Genomic DNA, 24,851 nt, shown 5'->3' with positions numbered 1-24,851 from the left:
ACCTCATCTAGCCTTGATTACTTCTTTGAAGCTCCCATTTCCAAATACCGTCAGATTCCATAAAGGGGCCAGGTAGTCAGTTAAAGCACAAGTCTAGCCACGCCACCGCCTGCTCAGCAGTCTCCTCATCTTACTCAGAGTGAAAGTCCAAATCCCCATCCTCAGGGCCTTGCGTGACACCTCCCCTGCTCTGCATCTCCAGTGCCCTCCTCCGGCCTGCTCCATCCCACACCACTGGCCTCCTTGCTATTGCACCACAGGCTCTGCCCCTCCGTCTCAGGCCTGGGCTCGCTCTATCTTCTCTGCCTGGGTGCCTTCTCCTGGCTCCCTCTCAGGCCAGCTCCTTGGCCTCCTTCTCAGACGCCCTTTCCTGATGATCCTGCTCTGAGCAGCTCTCCTCCCCTTCTCTCCATTTCCCTCTTTACTTTTTCCTCTTAGGACCGGCTGCCCCGTGGATATGTGTCATGGGATGCCCTTGTCTGGTTATTGTCTAAATCCCCACTAGTTCTAGGGCAGTGGACATTTGATCTTATTTTATGCTGCCCAGCAATAAAGAGGAACTATATTCATTGTGTTAATCACTAATATCTAGAATAAGAAAAGAAATATAAGGAATTAAGAAGTGGAGGAAAGGCTAGACGAATAATGAATATGTTTCCTATAATTTTCCCCAGATTTTTTTTTTTTTAGCATTCATGGCTAGGGAGCTGGGTGGAGCTTACTTTGTTGGTCTACTGACTGCTCATGTATTTTAACTATGTCAAAGTGAAATTCCTTGGAATGTGGCCCCCAGACTTGACTTTCCTGCATCCAGCCTCTGCCTCATACATAGTCCTGCCTAGAGAGGAACAACACCCAAGGTCAGTTAGCAGCATCTGCCTTGTTACAGGAAGAGGCCTGGAGCCTTCTCCCCCAGGTCTCTGCCAACCTAAAACGACAGAAAGAACATGAGGACATAGGAAGAATCCTGTGACCCAGGTTCAAGTCCTGAAAGAGCCACTTATTAGTCATGTGATTAATAATAATTTCTTGGAGTTTCATTTTCTTTTTCATTTGTAAGAACAAGAGTTGTAACACTTACTCAAAGGGGTTGCTGTGGGGACTCAAGAGAAAACAGGTATGTGGCCAAGGACATTCTTGGCATATGGCAGTCTCTGAACTAGGCAGCTCTGGGAGTCGGTCAAACCCGCCTGGGTCAAGAAACCCAGTAAGTTGCCAACAGAAGAGCGGATTCATGAGGAGACAAGGGCAGGTGACGAGGGACCTGCAGTTTCTGGGTCAGGAGAATAGCTGAGACATGACACCGGGTATCCAGTGTGACCGGCTGAAAGATCCTGGGGACCTCAGCAAGCTCTGGTGTCTGTGTTTGCCAGAGGCTGCACACTCTGCTCTCTGAAATCCCCAAGGGAATATACACTTGAAAGATAGAAAACTTTCCCCGGGGTGAGTTCCCTGGCTTCCTCTTGCTTCTGGGTCTGTCCTCGCTGTGTGGTGGGAGGCCCTCTTGGTGGGAACTTTCTAGCCTCCTCCTCAGGCCACAAGTGTTCTGAAGTTTCTGATCCTTTCTCACGCATGTGTGTTCTCACCCAGTGACCTACTTCCTCTTTCCTAGCAGACTGTGTGGTTGTGAGTGTACAGTGTTTCCCTGATGTTTGCAACTACCTCCTCGCTGATGACCACGCCAGTGTTGGATGAATGACAGGCCTGGGGGGAAGCAGCAGAGAAGCATCGTCACACCTACTTCAAGTTTGTTAAGCGTCATGAAGAGAAATGAAGAAATGCAGATGGCACCACGCTAACCAAACTGAGATCCAGGCTAATGTGGGAGCCGTGACTCCCAACACCTCCCACAGCTGTGGGCTCCTGAGAAGCAGGGTGCTCCTGGTCCTGGATTTTCACTTATTCTGCCCATCTCCTGCCTGATCCTGGCAAGCAAGAGCCAAAAGGATGTGTTGAAATGGAAATGGAGGGGCTGGGGTTGTGGCTCAGTTGGTAGAGCGCTTGCCTAACATGTATGAGGCACTGGGTTCAATTCTCAGCACCACATATAAGTAAATAAATAAAGGTCAATCAAAAAAAAAAAAAAAAAAAACTAGAAAAGGAGCAAGGATGGGGTTTCTCACCAGAGCAATGTCCTCCTTTACTCCCACCCTCTACCCTGAGTGCCTACATCTCATCGGCTCAGGCCCACTTAACAAGGTGGGAATGAGGGATGTCGTAGTGGGTTTGGGGTTGCTGTAACAGAGTATCTGAGATTGAAAGATTTATAAAGAACAGATTTACTTTTTACAGTTCTGGAGGTAGGGAAGTCTAAGAGTATGGTATTAGGAGAGGGCCTTCTTGCTGGTATCATAACAGAGCAGGGGACATCTTGTGGCTGGTCAGAGGGAGTATGTCAACACAGGTCGCCCTTCTTATAATCCCATCCTGCCCTCCACCCCAATCTTGTGTTATCCCAATGATCTCCCAGAGGCCCCTCTTCCAAATATCATTAACATGTGAATTTGGGATTAAGTTTCTAACACCCAGACCCTTAAGGGATACCTAAATCAGAGCACGTTGTTAGGTAGTGAGAAGCAGAGAAATGCACAGCAAGGTCACAAGTGTTCTTTCAATTGCTTTCGGGTCTTTAAACGGCTTTCAGAGTGGCTGAGAGAGCAAAGGGTGTTGGTTCATTTGTAGAAAATAAACAGAAGCAAAGGAACTAAGGGGAAAATGAGCCAAAAGAAAAGGATTAATGGGACTAACTCTTGACAGGGCCCACTGAGGGTGGTGTGAAGCTAGGAATTAGGCTTGTAGGTGTCTCCACCTGTCTGGGAAGGAAGAGTCCTTTAGTAGCGCAGGTGCACTAAGGTAACTTCTGACCAGCTGTTGACCCCAGTGCCCATGTTAACATGGGACTAACTTATAAATGAAAACCTCCCAAATAAGATAGCCATTGTGAGGGTTCCAGAGAGGACCAACTAAGTCCAAAACTCCATCACCCGACATGAAGGAGGAGGTGAATACCTGATGGGTGAAGGTTGCTGAAGGCAGTCCCTAGTTCTCCTGGTAAACATAAACAGTGATACCTTTGGAAGCAGCTGTTACATTTCAAGTGGCTTTTGTTTGTTTGGGGTTTTATTTTGATCCTTTTTTTTTTTTTTTTTTTGGTACCATCTCTGCTCAGAGCTGGCGCGCGCTTTCTCTCTCTCTCTCTCTCTCTCTCTCTCTCTCTCTCTCTCCCACCCGGGTGCTCTCTGCTGGGGACTCACTTTGCTTTAACTTTACTTTTACTTATAATAAGGTCCTCCTGCATGGCTGGTGGTGTCTGACTTTACATTTTCTTTCGTCGGAACACAAGAACTACTCTTTTGGAGTTTCAGCTCTTGGCTTTCCTGTGACTACGGGACTTAGATCCCTACTTCTGGAAAGCACATTTGAGAGGAAGAGAGAGGAAGCTATATATCCTTAAGGAAGCGGGGAGGTCCTGAAAAATAAAGCAAGACAACTGGAAGTTTTCATTCTGAATTTTTCCCTCCAGGTCACTTTTTAACCTCTATTCTCCATGTCTTCTTCTCACCTCTCGTTGCCATTGAACTAGACTCTGTGCTCCTGATCTGCATGAGAGGAGACCAAAGAGCATCAGCAAGATATGGGAAGCCACAGATGGGGAGCAGAGAGGAGAAGGGGAATTATATCCACTGACCACAAATGAGCCGGGCCGAGGCGATGCCCTTGGGTATGTTAGCTCTTTTCCATCCCTTTTGGAACCTGAGATAAAAGAGGAGATCACCGATACCAATTATGTGTTTAAAATGTCAACATTTTTGTTTATATTGAAATTTTTGCATAAGTTTTGACTTTTTAATAAATGTTGCATTGAGCTGGGTGTGGAGGTGCATGCCTGTAGTCCTATCTACACGGGAGGAAGATCACTTCAGCCCCCAAGTTCAAGACCAGTTGGACAACACAATGAGGACCCATTTCAAAAAATAAATAAATAAATAAACCCCACTTCTCCCCAACAAACACCCCAAGACCCAAAAACATCCACACAGAGAAAAAGAAAATTATTGTATTAAAATTTCATCTATATTCATTACTGATATTTTTAGCTTCCCTTCAAATGTGCATTTGACTCTCCTGTCTCACCTCAGTCCCTGCCCCCAAAAGATTTATCCCAGGAATAGAGCTGATTAATTTTATTTTTTTTTAGGAAAAACTGGAAGCTCTAAAAAGAATTAAAGCCTGTTTTTTTAAACGCAACTACAACTCTATTAAAAGCATTGGAAGAAAGAATGAAATCCTCCACTACAAAAATTAAGCCAATTTTAGACATAATTCAAATTCTTTATCTGCTAACAAAGCCAGGGTACTTTACCTCCCTGGCCACCAGGTGTCTCTCTAAACTCCCTGCAGATCTGCGTAGGACACAGAAGGTATGGTCATGTGTGAAATCTGCTGTTTTCAATCAATTCTAAAGAGATGGTACCAAAAGAAAAAAACAAAAAGATAAAAATAAAACCCCAAACAAACAAAAGCCGCTTGAAATGTAACATCCTCAAATATCAAATCTACAAAGATCCAGAATTTCTGTCTAATAGCCAAATGCTTATGATGATAAAAAATCTATTAACTGATTTAATCTAAGAAATAGATTAACAAATCAGTTTGTCCTAATCGATATATTTTCTAGAATATCCCTGTTTCCTTCCTTTACCCATTCCTTAGCCAGATTGTTTTCTACCATAATAGTATATTCCAGGAGGGTCTCAGAGAAATTAAATATTCCCCTGGTTTGGGGGACTAGATGTCACCCACTGTTTCAGGAAAGGGAGTTTTGAAAACAATGGTCAAACCAGTTGCTTATGTCCAAAAAGATGATTGTGGGGCTGCAGTCATAGCTCAGTGGTAGAGCACTTGCCTAGCATGTGTGAGGCATTGGGTTTGATCCTCAGCACTACATAAAAAGTAAAATGAAGGTTTTGTGCCCTTCTACAACGAAAAAAGGAAAAAGAAAAAAGAAAGAAAGAAAATTTCATGTGAAGAGTGGTCCAAACAGAGCGGTGGGCCAGTTGTGTTGTTCTTTAAACCTAAGTTATCATCCGTTCACTTCATGCCCTCAACACCCTGGAAGGACCACAGATCCTTCCTGCAAGGGTCCAGAAATGACTCTGGGAGAGACCTTCAGCTTCTCCCGTCCCCCTAAGACAGCCTCCATTCCCCTTTAGAATTGGTCCTCATAGTAACCTCAGCCAGAACAACGTGGGGGCTCACCACTCAGTGCTCACCACCCACTTGTCAGTACACCAAGGGAATCTAACAGAAATTATCCCTGAATGGTCATTTCTCTGGATTTCCATGCTGGTAAAACTCTTCCTTACGTTCCCAGGCAAATCCTCCTCCTCTCCCCACTCCCTCAGTGTTGGATTTCTCAGATTCGGTCCCAGATTCTCTTTTTTTGCTCAATGTCGCAGAAAATCTTAGCCCTCCTGAGGAAGCCTCAAACTATAAGGAGAGCAGGAGCAAAGGTGGGTTCAAAGATGATATCAATTGCTGCCCCAAAGAGCGGGGCTAACGGCAGCCTTGATCTCTAGATAGATGCATCTGTGCTGAGAGATGCATGATGTGAGTTGTCCTGACTTTCAAGTGTGATCACATCCTAGGGATCGTGTTCAAACGCAGATTGAGTCAGTCAGTCTGAGGTGAGGCTGAGATTCTGCAGCCTACATGTCACTGAGGCTCCTGGTCCATGAGCCTCACTCTGAGTAGCAAGGTTTAGATGGATGACCCTAACGTGACAATGAGGAATGGGTGAAGCATACCCCAGTTGCCAGCTACACCAAGGACCAAATCAATATATGATAATGGTTGAACAGTGATGGGAAAGGAAGTCTGAAAATTTTAAGAACGTATGCTTTTGCTTTTTAAAACTCCAAGTCGATTTGAACATAAATGTTCATGATATCAGAGGTGAGACTTTAGGGCGCTGGGGTTGGCACTCAGTGGTAGAGCACTTACCTAGCATGTGTGAAGCACTGGGTTCAATCCTCAGCACCACATAAAAATAAATAAATACAGGTATTGCATCCATCTACATGTAAAAAAATTTTTTAAAAAATAAAGAAGTGAGACTTTATTTTAAAAAGGCCTCAACTAAAGACTGAGCAGATTTGATTTACTAGTTTTGGTATCCCCACCAAGAATCAATTATCTTATAGCTCAGAATCTGCAACTTGGGCTAGTCTGAATATTTGGGGGGAGGGGAGGGGGATTTGTATGACTAACACCATCCGAAACTGACGTAGAAATAGAAATACACCAAGAAGATACAAAATAAAACATTAAAATTAAATATGAATAACAATGGAGATGATGAACAATGTGAAATCCATGATATTACCAATTTTAACATCAATTGTACATAAAAAATTTCTGTCATTATTGGATAATTAGCATATTTTATTAGCTTTTATAGGTGTTAAGTACATTTTAGGAGATCCAATGTGTTCACGTATGATTTTAGTTAAATGAGTAGAAGTTAATGTAGGCTTGCAATAAACACTTATTTGTTTAGATTTTTTTTCCTTAAAATCTTAGATTTTGTTTTATCAGTCATGTATATATTATATAAATGGAGAAATGTGGACGGTTGAAAGGATGCTAATCACTTCATTCCCTTCTGAGAAGGTCCTGCTGACTTTCTTATAGCAGATCACACACGTCCAGGTTCCTTTTCCCTGGAGTCACCTCCCCCAGTCTCTGTGTGCGAGTCTGTCCACTCGTGCGCTCAAGGCCTCTTATCCAGCCTGTGAATCCTGGTCAGTGGAGACAACATGGTCTTTATGCCCCTAGGAAGGTTCCCGTGCTATGCCCTTTGCCGGGAGCAGGCCTGGCCACATCGCACAGACACAGAGCACCTGGCTCTCTCTCCTTTGTGAGCCCAGGATCATTGTCACTGTGCTGAGTCCCAGAAGCAGTAACCTCCACCCTGCTCAGGTCACCTTCTGTGCTCTGCAAACACAAACTTAGAAGGACAGAAACTCCCCTCCCCGTGGAGGTTTGGGGCAAATCTTGATACACTGCTTCCCTGCAGGACAAATCATGAGAGAACACAATGAAGATACACACCTACAATTTAAACCTTAATATACATCATGCCACTTACCCTTTGCGAAATCCATGAACTGATAATAACAAAGGCCCAGCAAAATGATATTTTTAACTTAAAAAAATTAACTGATACATAAAAACATGAAATTGTACATACTAATGGGTACCATCTGATCTTTCTATATATGTATACATCGTGTACTGTTCTTGAAAATCGTCATCATCATGGGGTAGTAAGTGACCTTTCCACATATGTAAATTTTGAATAATGTTTAAATCAGATTAAACATATCTATCTTCTCAATCCTCTTTCATTCCTTCATGTTAAAAACATCCAGTGTCCTTTCTTCTAGCTTTTTGAGGTGTACAGTAAATAATTGTGAACTGTGGTTACCCACCTTGGGGAAACACCACCCCAGATTTTCTTTCTTTCATTCTTTTATTTTTTTCCTGTGTGTGTGGGGGAGGGGGGGTACTGGGGATTGAACCAAGGGGCACTCTACCACGGAGTTACATCCCCAGCCTTTTTTTTTTTTTTTGAGACAAGGTCTTGCTGAGTTGCTGGGGCTGGCCTTGAACTTGTGATCCTCCTGCTTCAGCTCCTGAGTAGCCAGCATTGCCGGGTGCACCCAGTGCCTGGTACCCCAGAGCTTCTTACTCCTGTTTCTCTGGCTTAGTACCCATTGATCAACCTCTCTGCCTCCCTCCTTCTCCATCTCTACTCTTTTTACTTGGAGGATCAGCAAAGCTTCATAATTAAGAGACCCAGAGAGAATGCTGGACCCAGACTGTCTGGGTTCCAATCTTGGAACTGCCACTTTTCAGCCAAGAGGCCAACGCTCAGTCATTTAAGCCCCTGTTTATGTTTCCTCATCTGTGAAGGAGGCAGGAAGGATATACGGGGAGGTCATTCTGGGGATTGAATGAGGGGATAGACATAAAGAGCTTAAAGCAATGACTGCATCCCTAAGAGGAGGCAGCTCGAACCCCCCAGGTCTGGTGACCTATCAGAGACGCCCGACTTGCTCCGGGGGCCCAGGGCTCAGATGCATCTCATTTCCCCCTGATCCGACCACTCTCCCTCTCCTCTGCTGGAGCTCCCCAGCGGTCAGTTCTGCAGGGGTGATGTGCCCTCGGGCCAGCCCTCCTCCTGTTTCCATGGCTGCACGTCTTTCCCCTGTTACTGAAAGCCCTGGCTGCAGAGGCAGGTTTATTTATAGATGAAAAATTAGAGTTATTTAGCTTGAGCTTTTTGCAACCAGCAGCCCATGACTGTAGGAGCATCCACATCCACTGCACCATCGTCTGATTCCCCCGCACCCTGTAATCATTAATTAGACACTCAAAACAATGCTCACTGAATGTCTGTGGAGAGAGAAGCCCCATCCAGCCCTTTTCCATCAGAAACCAGAGTCTTCCAAGCTCAGACTCCCACACACCAACTACTTACTAGATAGTTCTGCCTGGATATTTCACAATCATGTTAGACACGGCCAAGAGTGAACTCACTCACAACCCCCAACCTCTTCCTGATTGTGGTGAATGGAGCCAGCATTCCCCAGACTCCATTCCAATCTGGAGAGCTGTCCTGGACTCCCTGCATCCCATCTGTCGCCATCAGCTAAATCCACAGTGCTCCTCTCATCTCCTCTGACGCAGGATGAGGTACTGCACCCTGGGCTATTGCACATCCCCTGGGTCCTGATCCCTTTTCAGGCTCTAATCCCACCTTCACGTTGTCATTGCTTAGATCTTTTAAAGTCTGACCATGTTTCAGCCCCTCCACTTGAGATCCTTCCATGTTCCCCACTATCCATAGGATGAATCACTTCTCCAAAACGTGGCATTCAAGGTTTTTCATATCCTCACTTCACCTCTTGCCACCCCCACATAGCTGTCATAACAAGGTAGATTTGTTATCTGTCCTCTTTTGTGCCTCTGAGCTGTTATCCTGGGAACACTCGATCCCTCTTTGCCCAACTAGTGACTAATTTCTCTTTCAAGACTCACTTGGAAAATCACCTATCAAGGAAGCCTTTTCCAACCCCCTCTCAGGCAGAATTCTGCACGTCCTCCTATGTTCTTGAAGTTTCTGGAACACAGGTCTTTCATGATGCCTGTCCTCTTGGCTAATAACAGCATTTACTAGCTTGTCTCCCCGGCCACGCTGAACACTGCCCAGATGCTCTGTTTGTCCTGGTATCCCAGTGCCTAGCATACAAGAGGTGCCAAATAAAGACTCATAAAATACATGATAGTAGTGGCAAGAGCCAGGTCTGTGAAGGTCCCCCAAGGGCTGGTGGGCCTCATCCCGGGCAACCTCACCCCTCAGGCAGTCTTGGATGGTGGCAGCTGGATCTAACCATACTGGGCCCTCCTTGGAGTGCAACCTGGGCAGGGAGATGAAACAAACCAGACACAAGGGCACCGGGCAGAGACGCCAGCTTGTCCCCAGGCCCAACAGTGTCTCAGCTTGCCCAGGCAGATCGCTGTTTGGCCTAGCAGCTGACAGATTGAGTCAGGACAGAAGAAGCCAGGTGAGTTCAGAGTCCACCTTTGACCTGCTACATCTATGGGACAGCCCGGCAGGGTGTGTGGGGGAAGCGCTGAGCTGTGACACCAAAGAGGCCTGTGTTCAACTCACCCCAGGCTGCAGGCTGGGGGTGGGGGCTGGGGGGTGGGAACGTGGTCATGTTTTTGATGAAAACATTTTTAGATACAAATTAAAACCTTTTCCTAGTTTCTCAGCACAAACGGGCGCTAGGAAGTAAGTTCTGATCAGAACCCTGCTGCTGAATCTACTCACACTGCAAGTACTTGCCTGACACAGAGGGGACACCTTCCTTTAAGGTGCTTATGGGCTATTGGGAGGAGAAAGTGAATGCTGAGAAAATTCAAATAACAGTGAAAGAGGTAAAGAAGTAATATAAGAAGAAGCCGGGCACGGTGGGGCACGCCTGGAATCCCAGCGGCTGAGGAGGCTGAGGCAGGAGGATTGCAAATTCAAAGCCAGCTTCAGCAACAGCGAGGCACTAAGCAACTCAGTGAGACCCAGTCTCTAAATAAAATACAAAATAGGGCTGGGGAGGTGGCTCAGTGGGTGAGTGCCTCTGAGTTTAATCCCCAGTATCCAAAAGAAGAAGGAGAAGGAGAAGACGAAGAAGAAGAAATAATACAAGAAGAGTGTACCTTAGAGAGCTGACTGGCTGACAAATGGGCCTCGAGGGTGAACTGACTAGGAGAAGGCACAGACTGTGCGGATCCCTTGTGTTAGTCTGTTTTGTGTTGCTACAACAAGATACCTGGGACTGGCAAGTTATGAAGAAGAGAGGTTTATTTGGCTCCCAGGTCTAGAACTCCAAGCTTGAGTAACCATACCTGTTAAGGGTCACATGTTCTATCATAACATGGCGGATGGCATCATATGGATCACAAGGGGATAGGGGAGAGGTCAGACAGTGAGAGAAAAAAAGAGAGAATGAGCCAAGAAAGCAGAACTCCATAACAACCTGTTTTCATGGCCCACAAGACCTAACCCAGTCCTGAGAGACAACCATTAATGCCCCCCCAAAGGTGCTGCCCTTTGATTGAATTATCTCCGACGAGGTCCCACCTCTTAAGGGCTCCACCACCTCTCGGTGGCATTACCTTGGGGACCAAGCGTCTATCACGTTAACCACATCCAAGCCATAGCAGTCTCCTGGTTCCTTCATCTTCCAGGTGCCTGTCGTTTTTACGGTGGCTGGGGTGGGTCAGACCCAGCGAGCTGCATGAGTGCAGTGTGGGGTGGTGGTTCGGGGGGTTGGAGGTAAAGTAATCTCTTCATCATCTGGTGTGGAAAGTTCTTGCCCTCCTGACCCCCTTGAGGCCAGAGCCTCTGATTATTTCCCTTGAGCCGTGAGAAAGTCTGGGGTAGCTGAGGTCAGAGGCAGAAAACTCTAGTTGTTACCCCCAGAGCCCAGACTGTTTCCTTCACTCATTAATTACAGTTTATTTTGTTTTTTTCTTGCTGTGCTAGGGATGAACCCAGGGCCTCACTTGCTGTCAGGCAAGCCTCCACCACCCAGCTACATCCCCAGCCTCGTTTTGTTTTTGTTTTTGTTTTTGTTTTTAATGCAAAAGACAACCACTAGGGGGCCAAGCTCTGCCCCTTATTTTTGAAGCCAAATGCCTCTCCTTGCTGAAAAATACAGTCAAAAGCAATAAAATGTACATTGTGGCCTGAGAGCAGTCCTTTCTGCACCTTGTGCAAACTCTCAGTGAAGAACGCATCTTTCTTGAGGCCCAGCCTCCCAGCCCATCCTCCACAGCCCACCAGGCTGGGCCAAGGGTTTCTTAGCCCTGATTTCATTTTCCGGTGTTTCTGCCTGATTAAAAGCCCTCTGGCTCGGCAGAATTATCTATAATGATAGTAAATGGCTCATACAATGACGAGGCAATCTCTTCACATCTTGAGCTGCAATCTATCCCGCAAGGCCTTGCCACCCCCCGTACACACAGCCCTGGATTCTGAGCAAAGCCCCTGGGAGGTTGTTTGGGCTCCCTCCCCCCTCAGTTTCCCACACCTTAGGCCAAAACTTGAATTTCTATTATGCGGTATCCACCTACAGCAATCCTCATTAAAATCAGTCATTCATCTGCCAAAATAAAAAAATTAAAAAAAAAAAATTCTCAGGCCCTTATATGCCTTTGGGGTCATGGTAACGCAAGTCCCCATGACCAAAACTGGGTGGCGGAGCTTGTTGCTCCTTAGCAGGAGTCTGCTTTCGCAAGGGCTCCTCTATTGCAGTTTCTCTGAGCCACTCACTCTCCAGCAACAATGGAAATGAACACGATTTCCCAAGCTCGTTGCCTAGAAACCACTCCTTGTTTCTGAAACTAATTTAAACATGAAAATTCAGCTCCTGACTCATGCCAGGAAGGAGCGTCATGGTTTTCTCAGTATTTTACTTTCTTTTTCTTTCACATCACAAAATAATGTATGCTTATTGCAGAAACATTGAAAAAAAATATATGAAAATATAAAAGTCCAGAAAGCAAAGATTCTTCCCTAATCTTGCTATTAGAGGTAACCACTGTTGTCATGTGGGAATATTTCTTCCAGGCTCCCCTCCCCCCCTTTTTTCCTCTATGCATTTTAATCTTCATTGAGATTAATACTGATTTTACATTAAGATTAATACTGAATTTACTTAGCATGCTATCAGCATTTTCCCATCTGTCCAAATTTTTCAGACACTTTATTTTTTAAAGGCTGCATTATAAAACAGGGCATATTTCTTTATTTACTTAACCATTCTCGGAAGGCTAGACATTTAGGTTAGTCCCAATCTTTCACCGTGGTAAATACTGTCATGATCCTCTCCGTTCAAAATATTTATTGTATCTCTATTCTTCAAGATAAAAATCGTAAGATGAGTTTCCAAGAGCCTGAGCATGTTTAAATCATTTTTTAAAAACTTGAACGAATACATGTTTAAATTTTCTAAGAGAAATGTAACCAGTACATTAAAAAGTAAATTACTGCCAAGCACGGAGGTGCACGCCTGTAATCCCAGCAGTTTGGGAGGCTGAGGCAGGGAATCGCAAGTTCAAAGCCAGCCCCAGCAACTTGGAAAGGGCTTAAATAACTTAACAGGACCCCGTCTCTAGATAAAATATGAAAAAGAGCTAAGGGGCTGGGGTCGTGGCTCAGTGGTAGAACACTCACCTAGCACATGTGAGGCACTGGTTTCCATCCTCAGCACCACAACAATTTAAAAAAAAAAAGAAAAAAAAATATATAATATATTATATATAATATATAATATATTATATATATATATAGTCACAATATCTTTATTTTTTTATGTATCTATCTTCTTATGTGGGCTGAGGATGGAACCCAGTGCCTCCCACATGTTAAGTAAGGGCTCTGCCACGGAGCCCCACTCCCGGCCCCATTTCTTCTCTCATTACTTATAATACCTATCACAATGCAAATGCTATGCAAATGATTGATGTACTGGATGGTTTAGGGAATGCTTATAAGGAAAAATCCGTTTGTACAGGGTAATTTTTTTCCCTGAATATTTTTGATTTGTAGTTTGTCAAATCCCTGGAAGCAGAACCCATAGACACAAAGGGCCAACGGTAGTTAGCATTTTACCAATCTGTCATCTGTCTGTCTGTCTATCTACCATCTATTTATTTATCATCTATCTGCCATGTTATGGCCCTTTACTCCTAAACACTTCAGTGTGTATCACCCAAGACTAAGATCGATTCTGACGTAACCATAGTACATTTACCAGCCTCAGAAACTGTAGCATCAACAGAGTAAATTTATCTAGCCCTCCCCCCGTCTGTTTTCCTACTTGACCCAATGACATCCTTTTTTTTTTTAAGTTGTTGATAGGCCTTTTTTTTGTATGTCGTGATAAGAATCAAACCCAGTGCCTCACACATGCTAGGCAAGTGCCCTACTGCTCAGCCGCAGCCCCAATGACGTCTTATATGTCATTTTATTTCTTTTAGTACAGCATTAAGCCTAAGATCAGGGTCAGGCATTAGATTTAGTTTCTAGTTGTCGTGACTCCTGTCGCCTTTGATTTAGAGCCTCTTGCACTGTCTTCTTTTGTCTTTCATGATACTGACATTATTGGAGGATGTGCTCCCCTGTTTTGAAATAGAGCTTTCTCATTTGGAGTGTTTCTACTTTCCCTCGTCATTGAGTTCAGGTTACGCATTCCTGGCCAGAACAGTACCTCAGTGGTACTCTGTCCTTCTCAGGGGTCACATCTGGACGCACACAAGGGCCATCTGCTCCTTAATGGCAGCCTAAATCTCCATCAAATGTCATCTCCATCATCCAGTGGAGATGTCATTCGACTTCTCCACCGTAGAGTTACTATTTTGTTCGTTGCAACCAAGAGGCATTCCGTGGGTAGGCCCTTTCACAGGGTGCAGATATCCTGCTTCTCGGAAAACAAAAGGATTCCACTTGCTGGGGCTGGGGGTGTCTCCAATGGTGGAGCCCTCGCCTAGCCTTTGCAAGGCCCCGGGTTCCATCCCCAAAACCACACGTGCACCCACACGCACACACAGGCAGGCACACACACACACACACACACAGACACACACACACTCCACTGAGACTTAACAACCCCTTGCTGAATCTTGCCTGAGCCACTGTTTCCTTGGATGATTGCAGACGGGGATTTCCCAACTCCAGCTCACCCTGCACTTGGCATGCAAGGCCCACCCCTTCCCTCTCACCTATCACAGGCACAGGTGGATTCCTATTTTTCAACAGCTCATAATCCATTGCTGTCCTTCATCATTTTGGTGCCTATATTATATCAGATTTGGACAGTGACGACCCTTCATCCTGACTCCCGAGACCTTGCTTACTCATATTGTGTAACTCTCTGCTCTAAAGCTTCTGGCCTTGTCTCCTCCCCAGATGAAGGGTCCATTTCTAGCCCTGGCTTCAGGGAACTCTCCCGAAGAAATAGCATGTGGCCACAGAGAGCCTTAGGGTAGGAGGAAGGATCAACCCTGAAAATCTCTCAAAGTGTCTCTAGGGAAGCTACCGCGATTGCTGAAGCCTCTGAGGACCAGGAACTGTGTCCTGGAGGAGACCCCGTAAGCACAGGCCCTGGGGGAGACCAAGTCCTAATGGTCAGCAGAGAGGCAGGGCAGGTGAGAGCAGGACTCCCGGCCAGTCTGGCTGGATGGGAACCATCCTTCCATCTCCTTGCTGTGTGACTTTGGCAAGTTGCCTACTGAGTCTGTGCCTCAGCTTTCCCCATCTGTGAAGTGGGGATAATTGTGGCACAGCCGTCTGGAGGCACCACAGGCAAGGCGCGTAGGCCAGCATGGGACACGCGGTGAACTCAGTCGTTAAAATAAAACATAGTGTGTGGACGTGCTGTACAAAGGAAGCTGCAGCCCACTGGGGGTTTGGAAGGAAGTGACAAGTGAACTAGACCAGAAGCAAGCCCAGGAGTCCCAGGCAGACGGGCGACCTCCGGTCACAGAGGCAGCGGCCCCGGTTCCACGAAGGCTTCCTGTTGGCACACTTGCTGTTTTGACTCCGTGTCCCCCCTCCCTGCCCTGTCCCTTCTTGTCTTCCTTGTCCTATGAAGGAATGGGTCTCCTGTCTACAGGCACCCCACCCCATGACATAGCGACAGCATCTCACAACGGCCGTGACTTTCCCCGGGCCCAGACAGCCTGATCCTCTGGCCCCTCCCCATCCCACCTCCGCAGGCTCTCTGTGTCCTGGCCAGGCCTGGCCTGATTTTTCCCAGGCCTTGGGGAACTGGGGAGCGGGTCCAGTTCCTTGGGAATGAGGAGGCAGCGGGGTCAGGAGCATGGTCTCTGGAGCCAGATGGCAATGGGCTAGAGTCCCCGCTATGCCAGGACCTGGCTGTGTGGCCTTGAGCAAGTTACTGAAACTCTCTGTGCTCCATCACCTTGCCCGTCCAGGGGGAATAATGGTGGTCGTGAGATCAAATTGGAAAATCCAGGCTAGCACAGGGCCCAGGCACTCGGCCAACAGTGGCTCTCAACATCCACTGCCCAGCGCTGAGTTCAGTGTTGTTGAAGGACGCAGAGGACCTAGGTCACCGGTCAGGCAGGCAGAGGGCAGCCTGCGGGCAGCCCAGGAAAGGGCTCTCCCTGAACGGAAGGCAGATGCATTTTTATAAGGGCTCAGACACACTCGGCCTCACTCAGGACTCAGCCTTTGAGGCAGGCTGGGTTTTCCTGAGCCTGAGGAGTCGTCTTACAAGGAAGATGTCACCTCAGATGACAGAGTTGGGAGCGCCTGTCCTCCTCCACAGTCTGCCCATCTCTGGGGGAGGCTCCACCTAAGATGGAGGGCCCAACAGGCGTGCTCTCCCGTGGCCCCATTTCCTAGCTGCATGTCCTCTGTGGCCTCTTCCTGTCACCACCCGGCTCATTCACATGTTGCATAGAGCAAGAAAAGCACTGTATCATAGCCACGGTGAGCAGCCAGCGAGCAGGGTCCCTCCGGCATCCAGAAGCAGCCTCGGTGGCTTTTGGTCACTAAGGCCCAGACAGGAGGCCGCAGGGCTGCTGCTAAGGAGGGTGAGCAGTGGGTTCTGTCTTCCTCCCCTGGGTGGGCACATGGTGTGCCTTAGCAACCAGAGGGAATGCTAACGGGGCTCCTTGAGTTTGTGGGGATCCAGGTGCCCTGGGGATCCCCATTTCCTTAGGTTGGGGTGCTCACAGCAGGTGCCTCTTTGCAGACTGGCTGCACAGGCTTCCTGTCCCTGTGGTTTGAGATGGGCCATCGCAGCCACTGCCACTGGATGTACCCAGAGCCTTCACCACTGCCAGGGCCCCTGTCGGCCACTCGCTTCCGACTTTCTCCTTCCAGAGGTGAGCGGGGGACGCAGGGCGTCTCCTGGCCAATGACCCCGAATCTTGTGAGTTCTTGGGGAAGGTGTCCTCCTGAAGGATGGCAAGGTCAGAAGGATAATGGGACCAGCAGTGGGTCATGGGTTCTTAGTTCTCCATAGCATTTAATGTTCATGGCCGAACGGGAAAAAGACAGAGCCGTCTCCCCTTACCCATGGGGGTACTTTCCAAGACCCCCAGTGCATACCCGAAACCACAGAAGTGCCAAACCCTGTATGTTCTTATGATTTTCCCCACACATAGATAGTTATGGTAAAGTCCAACTGGAATTTTCAGTCTGTAAGAGATTAACAATAAAGAATCATAAATAGAACAATTGTAATAATACGCTGCAATAAAAGTTAGGTAAGTGTGGTCTCTCAAAATATACTATATTCACTCTTCTTGTCATAGAAAATGATAGAAAGTGATGAGATGAAGTGAGGTAAATGAAGTAGAAGCTGCAACTTGGCGTTAGGTTACTGTGTAAAAGTTACTTAAACATAAGCACAGTGATACCGAGATAGTCTGATTACTGAGATTAGTGATTAGTGACTAATGGGCAGGTAGTGTATACAGCATGGATACACTGGACAAAGGAATGATTCAATCCTATGCAGCGGGATGGCACAAGATTTTGTCATGCTAAGCAGAACAATGTGCAACTTTAAACTTAAAATTCTTTATTTCTGGATTTGTCCATTTAATATTTTCAAACTACAATAGACAATAGATACCCGAAATCACGAAAATGTGCAGATAAGGGATACTATAGCACATTCATTTTCTATTTAATTGCTTGGTTATAGATGACAGGACGGTAATGATATAATCAAAATGTTAGAGCAGGTAAGGGTCCTGGAGATCGAATTAACCAACTTCATTTTTAGAGGCCCTGGAAGGTTAGGCACCTCTCAAGGTTTTGAGAGTGGCCAGAGGGAGAGGCAGAACTAGAATCTTTATGTGTGCTGTGAGTCTGAAGTGTTATCTCTGGTTCCAAAGGCAGACCTACCCCGGCAGGAGAGAAATGCCAGAACCTATTTTTAGTCTGATCCTGCTTGTGTCTGAATGTTCCTCACAACACTAGCAATAGGCCTGCAGAGGCTGACTGTCTCCAAGATCCACTATTCCATTCTTCAGTAATAAAATGTCAAATATTAGCTGGACACACGGCTGCTCAGGGGGAAAAAAAGCCACATTCCCCAGTATGCCCTACAATAAATCATATCCAAGCCTTCTCAGTGGAACACAGAGGAGAGTAGTGAGTACTTTAAAGGAACAGTGCAGACCCTTCTCTGTTTTCCTCTTGACCAGGGACTAGAATGCTGACTCAAGGTCTGGAGCTGGAGCAGCCTTCTGTGGCCATGAGATAGAAGCCACATGTTGAAAAGGGTAGAACAAAGCACAAGGAACACAGAGTTCTGAGAGCCAGCCTACCAGACGTGGGTTGCCTATTTACGTGAGAGATAAAGACATTTTTGTTTTTAAAAACCAGTTATTTTTCTGATGTGAAAAAAATTGCCATTTGGGAAACTTGACATTCTGTTCTCCCTTATGTGATTAAAAACTGAATAAAAGTGTCAATCGGAAAAAACAACAACAACAGTTTTGGGGGGTGTTTATCCAGTTTCATTGGTTTTTGTTTTTTTTGTTTTGTTTTGTTTTGTTTTTGTTTTCGTAAAATAATGTTCTAAATAACACCAAAAATCAAACAATTTTGAAAGTTTCTTGCAAAACTACTTGGAGAGAAACACAAGGATTTCATTCTATTTAAAGATAAGGGTCTATAGAGGCAGCTTCTCCTATAACACAAGGAGCCGCTTCCCTTCCCGCCGACCGGTTCCCTTTAAATCACACGCCCCTGGGAAGCCACGCCCATTGGTTGTTCACTCCCGAGCATCCCAGCATCCTCTGCTGAACTGTGAGCAGAAGGGGCGGGACCTTCCGCTGCTGCGGGAGGAAGTGGCGTCACGAGGGGGGGTTGGCTAAGGCCTGGTGGGACTGCTGGGGACTGGGGAAGAGGTGAGGGGGCCAGGAAGGACAGTGCACGGGTCCTCAAGGTGGCTGTGCACCTGCTGGTTCCCAGGACACAGGGCACAGCCCAGGACCAGGGGAGAGCAGGAGCAGCTGATGAAATCCCAGGGACTCCACCCCCAGCAGCATGCAGATCACACTGAGAGAAACAGTCCCTTACTTAGGTCCCCACAGGAAGCCAATGATCAAGGTGATTGCATGGCTCCCATTTTCTAGATGAGGAGACTGAGGTTCAGAGAGGTCACACAGCTTCCTCAAGAGTTTTCTCCAGAGCTGGGATTGGAGCCCCAGTCCATTTGGCTCAAAAGGCAGTGATTCCTGTTCTCTCAAGAAGAGGAGAAAGAAGAGGGAGCCATTTTCTTGCCAGGGTCGGAGGAGGGCCAGCCTGGTCCCCACTCCCACAAGAACATCCCCGCTCAGGTCTCCCTCATTTCCTCTTTTCTTCTTTGTCTTCAGTTGTAAAGAAGGTCTCTCACCAAGTCAGAACCCTTCAGAAGGCATCCTTAGGAATCAGAGGGCTGCTGGCAATAGAACCCTGAGCATGTGTTAGAGTGACAGTCATCCCTGGGAATTACAGGGACAAGGATGACAGAAATCCTAGGCTCTGCCACTTACTGCTGTGTGACCTTGAGCAAGTTGCTTCTCCTCTCTGTTTCCCACCTCCAGGAGGATACCAACCCTTGCGCCAATCCTTATCAGAGCAGTAAACGAGGAACCTACAAATTAGTGCAAAACATGGTACTATTATTATTTTTTATTTACTGGAAGAATAAAAAGGACCTTCATTTTCAAAATCCAATTGACTTTAGGTCAATTGTAATACTTGGCAAATGCCGCCTTTTGTGTTTGCTAACATCCCTTTACAAAAAAGATCATGAGGTCAGAGTGATTCTGATGCAAAAGGAAATTACTGTTTCGGGCTATCCTGACCTCAAAGCCCCACTTCAGACCATGTTTCCTCTTCTAGCCCAAAATGCATAACCCGTGTCCCACCCCAGGAGTGCAGAGAGGACAGGCGCGCTGTGTCTTGGTCCACACTGCTTTCACTTCCTCCTGGGCGCCCCAGGGCCACAGTGATGGAGAGCCGGCTCCCTGGCACTGAGGGCTGCATTGCCCTTTCACTCAGTAGGTGGGAGACTTCAGGCAGAGCGCTCCAAGATGTCTCGAATTTCCTAGCTTCCTGGTGTTAGCCCAGCGGTGAGGAATGGTAACTGAGGTCCTTTGTCCACCCCCCCACCCCGCCGCCCCGCAGCTGGCCGTTGACTTGGGATGAGATTTCGCTGATGCCGTTAGAAAATATTTTACCACTGAATGAAAATAAAGATGAAGTGCCTCTCTGGAGGGGCAGAAAGGGAGAGACGAGTTTGAAAAGAGGAGAGTTGATCTAATTTTGCTGGGTGTCTGACGACAGGCCGTGTACGGAACACTGCTGTGGGACTTATTTTCTCCTTTGATCTTTTGGATCAATGTGGATGGGCTGAGAGGCCATTTGTATAAAATGACACCCTGGGCACACCGGGCGGAACAAGAGAACTTTCCAGAGAGAGGGGATAGCAGACTTATGGAAGTGCACAGAACCATGAACTCCTCAGCTTAACTCTTCAGAGTTCCTCCTCCTCCCCAGATCATGTCAACAGTCTCCCAGGAAGAGTCTCCACTGGGAAGAACGTGGTCAACTTTATTTTCCTGACTTATCTCCTCTTGCTGCCAGATCCGCCCTTCCCAGCAACCACTGGCCTCTTGCTCAATCCCTCCTCCTCCAGGGACCACCTAGCTGCCCTCGTCTCACACTCTGCAAACTGTGAGGCCCGGCCAGGTGAGGGGCTGCACACCTGTAATCCCAGCAGCTCAGGAGGCTGAGGCAGGAGGATGGCCAGTTCAGGGCCAGCCTCAGCAACTTAATGAGGCCCTGCCTCAAAATAAAAAGGGCTGGAAATGTTGCTCAGTGGTAGAGCACCTCTGGGTTCAATCCTGGTACTGCTAAATGAATAAAGAACCAACAAACTGTGGGACCGTAGGATGATCTGATGCCGGTATATAGTTTTTAAAAAATATTTTTAGGTGAAGGAGGCCGCCAATTCCATTTCAAAGCATCTCCGAGCCTGCAGAGTAGACAATATGAGCAAAGCTCACCCTCCCAAGCTGAAAAAATTTATGGACAAGAAGTTATCATTGAAATTAAATGGTGGCAGACATGTCCAAGGAATATTACAGGGATTTGATCCCTTCATGAATCTTATAACAGATGAATGTGTGGAGGTGGCAACTAGTGGACAGCAGAACAATATTGGAATGGTGGTAATACGAGGAAACAGTATCATCATGTTAGAAGCCTTAGAACGAGTATAAATAACGGCTGTTCAGCAGAGAAATCTGTGTCCTCCCTCCAGAAGCCCTGTTTATAACTTGAAAATTGGGTCATGTACATTTTCATATTAAACTTTTTGTTAAATAAACTTCAATAGCAAAAAAAATTTTTAGTTGTAGATGGACACAATATTTTTATTTATTTTTTTTATGTGGCGTTGAGGATTGAACCCAGTGCCCCACATGACCTAGGCAAGTGCTCTACCACTGAGCCACAACCCCAGCCCTGATGCAGGTATATTTTCAACATGAATTTTTCCCACTTTCTTATGTCTTGTGTCCATAACAAAGTACCCTCTCCACCCAGTCACTTCCATCCCTAGCTTTTTTTTAATCTTTCTTTTTACTGCTGAGGGTGAAACCCAGGGCCTCGCACACACTGGTGGAGCGCTCTGCCCCTGAGCTACCTTCCCCACACTTGCCCTTCCCCTTTGGCTTTGACCTTGATCTTGGTTGCCTCCTGCTCCTTACTAGGCCAACCTTGGCCACTCCCTGAGGCTCCATGATAGGGCATAAGCATACCTCACTAGATTTGGGTCAGAATCCCGACTTTCTCTTTTCCAGCTCTGGGTCTTTGTCAAGTTGCTTAGCTTTTCTTAGCGTCAGAGTGTCTTTGAGGTGACTAATGAGAAAACATATGAGAGTCATGGCACATGAAGTGCTCATTAAGTCGTTCTTTCTACCCCCAAATAGTTCTGGCCTGGAAGGCTCTTTGTCACCGACCACACAACTAGTGTGGCATTATAATTATCAGCTTTGGTATTATGACAATTATTATAATTATTAGTAACTTTCATTCGTAGCTTTGAGAAACACAATAACATGTCCCTTTGAGAACCTGTCTCCGGGGTGGCAGTGTCCTCTCTTTGTCACTTTGTCATAACTGGCCCTTTGCGCCCACATCATGCAGCAGGGTCTCCTCAGAAGGGAACTGTCAGAATGCTCGGTGATTCGTGCTCAGCACCAGGAAGCCTCTGCTGGCCACTTGGGAACCAGAAAAGTACCCACCGAGAAGTTTCGACTTCCCTTCCGCTCAGGGCCCTGCCGAGAAGGGGCGGGAGGGCTGTCTGCGGAAAGTGACCTTTCAAGACAAGGTAAAGGAAAACAAGTGAGAAGGTGGCGCAGGCCCAGGAACTGGGCGGCCATGCTGTGCTGAGGGGTGGCCTCGATTTCTCTTGGCATCTCTGACCTTAGCAGTGCTGGGGGTGGAACCCAGGGCCTCGCCCATCCTGGGCAAGAGCCCTTCGCACAAGCCAGCCCACAGCCATCTGCAGTGTGTCCCTGGCAAGTGGAGGCTTTGAGACAGCGGTAGGGCTTTTCAGTGTCACATGTGATCCCATGCTGCCTGCCTAGGTCCCCTTTGCATGTAAAGACAACTCGCAGAATCATGAATTGTCTTCCCCTGCTATGGCAGTCTACGCCAGGGGCCCAGCTGGGAACTGGATGTTCTAGTGAAGATACACTTGATTATGGTTTTTAAAAGACACTACAATGGAAGCTTGTTTTCTGATGTAAGAGTCTGAGCACAAGCTTTTCAGAGCTGGTCAGGGGTTCCATGAGGTTGGGCACCCAGTTTCCTCCTATCTTTCTGCTTTGCTGTTATCAGCACATAGTCATCTCCTCTGAAGTCAGGTGGCCACTCCAGCTCCCACCATCACGACCGCGTTTCAGCCGGCAGGAGGAAGAAGGAGCGAAGGCACCTGCTTTAAAGCTACCATCCGGATGTTACTTCTTGCGCCTCAGGAGTCTTGTTAGGGGAGTCAGGTCCTAAGCCGACCTGATGAAGATTTGGGCCTACTTTTTTCTATTAGGGGCAGGGTCTCTGTTCTAGAGTCTAAGTCTTTGATCCACTTTCAGTTGAGTTTTTTGCAGGGTGAGAGAGAAGGGTTTAGTTTCATTCTGCTGCATGTGGATCTCCAATTTTCCTAGCACCATTTGTTGAAGAGGCTATCTTTTCTCCAGTGAATGTTTTTGGCACCTCTGTCGAGTACAACTGTATTTATGTGGGTTTGTCTCTGTGTCTTCTATGCTGTACCATTGGTCAACCTGTCTGTTTTAGTGCTAATACCTCGCCATTTGTGTTACTATAGCTTTGTAGTATAGTTTAAGGTCTGCTATTGTGATGCCTCCTTCTTCACACTTCTACCTAAGGATTGCTTTGACTATTCTGGGTCTCCTATTTTTCCAAGTGAATTTCATGATTGATTTTTCTATTTCTATGAATAATGTCATTGGAATTTTAATAGGAATTGCATTAAATCTGTATAACACTTTTAGTAGCATGGCCATTTGACAATATTAATTCTGCCTATCGAGGAGCACAGGAGGCCTTTTCATCTTCTAAGGTCGTCTCCAGTTTCTTTCTTTAGTGTTCTGTAGTTTTCATTGCAGAGGTCTTTCACTTCTTTTGTTAGACTGATTCACAAGTTTTGTTTTTTTAGGCTTTTGTGAATGGGGTAGTTTTCCTATTTTCTCTTTCAGTAGATTCATCACTGATGTATAGGAACACATTTGATTTATGAGTATTGGTTTTATATCCTGCTACTTTGCTGAATTTATTTATTAGTTCTAGAAGTGTACAGGTAGAATTTTTTGGATCTTCTAAATATAGAATTACTACACAACCAGTGTGATTCTACATCATGTACAACCAAAAGAATGAGAAATTATACTGTTTATGTATGATGTGTCAAAGTGCATTCTACTGTCATATGTAACTAATTAGAATAAATTTTTAAAAAGCAGTCTGGGAGTTCTAAACATTGGCCAGAAGGTAGTCACATGGCCACAGCAAGGGAGCCTGGGAAATGTAGTCCTAGGTGGACAGCTGTGACTCTATTATAGAAGGAGAGAATGGAATATATAGGAGACAGCTAGCACTCTACACAAAAGACCAGGTAAGGGTTGGGATTGTGGCTCAGTAGTAGAGCGCTTGCCTAGCATATGTGAGGCACTGGGTTCGATTTTTAGAACCATACACAAATAAATAAAATAAAAATTTTCATCAACAACTAATAAAAATATATTTAAGAAAAAAAAGACCAGGTAAAAAAAAATAAATTAGTGAATCCTCTCAAGTATAAGGACATATGCAGGTGGTAGACTATGAAGACCTATTTTTAGGGGAAGCTTCTTTAACCTTAAATAACATTGTGATACAGAAATAGGTTCAGGGTCCAGATCTGCTGATTTTAAAAAGAAGTCAGAAATCAACATATTTCTTTTTTTTAGCATATGGAATCTCCCAATTTTAAAATGTTGGCTCAAAAAAAAAATTTTTTTTAATACTGTGAAGGCCAAGCCTAATCTCTGGACTGGAAATAACCCAATAACTATGATTTGAGGCACCATGTTGGTTTTGATTTGCATAAAGTGCCAATTGAGCTTAAATCTCTGCCTGAAATGCAAAACCTTTGATCCAGAATGAGAACAAAAAGGTAAGCAAGGTAAGTAAAGCGCAGCATTCAAGACAAACCTTTCAAAATAAGTAATTTGTTTGGCTTGTTACCAGAAACAAAAGAAAATGATGAGTTAGCCATGATCTCACCTTCAGATATTGTATTTCACTTTCAGGTGTGAAGCCGTATTAACCTCTCTCTGGGTCAAAATGACTGAGTCGTTAGTTAATAATAAGTGAATTGGAGAAAATGCACTGTGTTTTCATGTGTAAGGTAGAAAGGATACACACAGCAGCCATGAGAACGTGCCACCGCACCTCCTGGTACAGGGAGCCGGATCACACCTGATGCCACCCTTCCAATCCACCACCTTGTCCACCAGGGGACACGTTGTCTGCGAGCTGCTCCCAGCCAAAGGCTGAACCCAGAACAAGTCCTCTGGTGGTGGATTTTGGCTCTGGAGCTCCTCAACAGCTTGGCCACCCCTCTCCTGTGATTCTACTGCAGCCTGAGTCTCTTTCCACCCAGCCCCTTCCTCCTCCCTCCTGT

General features: G+C 46.1%; 1 pseudogene; it reads left to right on the top strand.

Moving 5' to 3' along the window:
* Nucleotides 1-20,649: 20,649 nt before the first annotated feature.
* On the top strand, nucleotides 20,650-20,929 carry LOC143406451 (small nuclear ribonucleoprotein G pseudogene; annotated as a pseudogene).
* Nucleotides 20,930-24,851: the final 3,922 nt, after the last annotated feature.

This window comes from Callospermophilus lateralis, chromosome 8 (genome assembly GCF_048772815.1).
Source record: "Callospermophilus lateralis isolate mCalLat2 chromosome 8, mCalLat2.hap1, whole genome shotgun sequence".
NCBI classification, from domain to species: Eukaryota; Metazoa; Chordata; class Mammalia; order Rodentia; family Sciuridae; genus Callospermophilus; species Callospermophilus lateralis.
The sequence above is the reverse complement of the archived record's forward strand: the minus strand, read 5'-3'. Positions and strand labels throughout refer to the sequence as shown.